The sequence below is a fragment of the Fulmarus glacialis genome, unplaced genomic scaffold (genome assembly GCF_000690835.1).
Source record: "Fulmarus glacialis isolate BGI_N327 unplaced genomic scaffold, ASM69083v1 scaffold4867, whole genome shotgun sequence".
Taxonomy (NCBI): domain Eukaryota; kingdom Metazoa; phylum Chordata; class Aves; order Procellariiformes; family Procellariidae; genus Fulmarus; species Fulmarus glacialis.
Window position 1 is genome coordinate 1 of NW_009222438.1, and position 2,369 is coordinate 2,369.

The following is a 2,369-nucleotide window of genomic DNA, read 5'->3' on the forward strand; positions in this document are numbered from 1 at the left end:
TGTGAGCGTTGGCTGTTGGCTGCCAAGCTTTCTGCCTGGGCAGCATCTGCTGTGGGGTTTCTTTTTGCTGTTTCTGACGGTGCCATATGCCTCCGTGTCAAAACAATGGCGCTTGCACACTGACTGGGAACCCTCTCCCTCGCTCCCACCAAGCTCCCTCTCCCCAGCGAAGCCCAAGCGCCCGCAGGGCTGGCCCCGAGCGCCGTGCTCCTGGTGCGAGTGTGCACGATCAGCATGGTGAGATCGGGCGGGGAGGGCTGCAGCGCAGCTCCGAAGCTGGGGGAGCCGAAGGGCTACGCTGCCACGCACCAAACCTGAGCCCCAGCAGCAGGCACAGCTCCTCGTTCCTACAAGGATGCTCCCAGAGCCAGCCGAGGGGAGAAACGTGATGCTATATTATTATAATATTAACAACAAATCCCATGTCGGCTCCAGTACCTGGTCCTTAGAGCAGCTTCTAAAATACAGCACAGCCTTGCCCCACAAACCCACATCTCCCTACGCCTCTTCTCCCTCCCCAAACCAAGAGGTGTCAGATTCCTCGGTGCAAAGATCCAGAGTTGGCCGTCCAAACCCAGTTCTGGCTCTTGCAGCAGAGCCTCTGAAGGCAGACGGCTTTGCCACCAACCTCCAGCTTCTGCCCGCGGCAGAGCTCCTGGAAAAGAGCGCTCACTCGATGGGGCACCTGCACTGAGTACACGGGGACACACGCTGCCTCGCTCTCCCACGCTGGGGAATCTTGCCTGGCTTCCCAGTCCGGTTTCCTTTCCACCAGTGGCTCCAGCCACTGTTCCCAGCTGACCAGAGTTGTGCACGGAGCACTGCTAACCCCAGCCTCTGCATCCAAGGAGCACCTATACTCTCATGAAGGTTCCAACGACTGAAGTAGCAGCACCCTGCATGACCAAGTAGCACTTCTCCAAGTATATTCCAAGACACAAGAACAAATCCTGCTTCAATCAACCCTGCCAGGTCCCTTCGGGCTCAGAGGCACTCATATCACCATCAGTAGCGTGCCATAGAGTCTGTTTCTCGGGAACACCTGAGCACATGCTCCAAGAACCAGCCTGACAAAAGGGATTTCCAAGGACCCAGCAGCCTCCATCCTCTGCCTCGCAGCCTCCTGGCAGAGGTACCAGTACCCCAAAGCTCTGCTCTCCCCTCTGCCGTGTGCTCCGAGCAGGAGCATTACACCGAGGGAAAGGAAGAGGAGACATCCAATAGTCTTACTCATAGCAGGTTTATTTTTCTCTTCCCTGCATTTCCGATACAAGGGATGTAACCAAGGTCTCCACAGCAGCGAGTCTTCTATAGAAAAAATAGTCATTAATCTCCCATGGCAAAACCATCCCTGCCCTACAAAGAACACCCGCGCAGAATACAGCAGTGCAGGCAGGGACCGATACACATTCGCAGCCTTCTGCTCAGGTAAAAATGTATTAAAGCCTCCCAGTCATACAGAAATCAGCTACACAAGAGAAATATTATTGTTGCACACACAGCCACCAGGGCGTTTACTAGAGAATCACGTTTTACACGCTAGCTACAAAACTGGATGTAGTGTCTCGTAGTGCAATATTTCCAGGTTTGGAGGGACCTAGCTAAGTCTGCATGAAGATCTTTTCTAGGAATTGTACTCCTGAGGAATGAAGGAAAAAAGGGGAGCAAAGATTTTATTTCACTGTGTTCAACAACTCATTTCATTGAACAATCATTGTGCTCTATTTAGACACTGCATTTCCCTAGAAGAAAAAGAGATCTTGTGTGATATTTTAAACTACGATTGGTACAAGTCAGTGCCTAAACCTCTCAACTACACAGTCAACAACTCATTAATGCTGAAATGCTCTATGTAAAAAAAAAAAAAAAGGAAATTTACTATCATCTTTAATTTCTCTGGACTCACTTAGTCCAGTATCTTGAACCCTCTGAATGCAGACATTCCTGCCCTCACTAACACTTCTGATCACTCCTGTTTAATACTACTGAGTTGACATAGAAAAAGGATCCGAACGTTGCTTTCCAGATGCATTTGCAGGCATTGGTTCTACAAAAAGAGTTACTTCTCTGAAAATCAGCTGAAGCAAGACAGAAGAGAAAGATAAAGCAAAGGCTATCTCTATACTCTTGGTTGAATGGTGCCAAGTATTTTCTGGTCTGTTTGAAATGTGCAACGTATCGTGGTTAAGAGGGTCTTCCAAAGAGCCCAGGAAGTTTTCTCCGTGCGGAGACCTGTGCTACGCTGAGCACGCCTGGGGATGCGAATCCCCGCGAGACGGACCAAGGCAAGCCAGAGGATGAGGTAGGGTACGGCAGTCTCGCACCGGAGCGGCTGCTGCAAGCTGACTTGTGCAGCCAAGCTCCGGGCC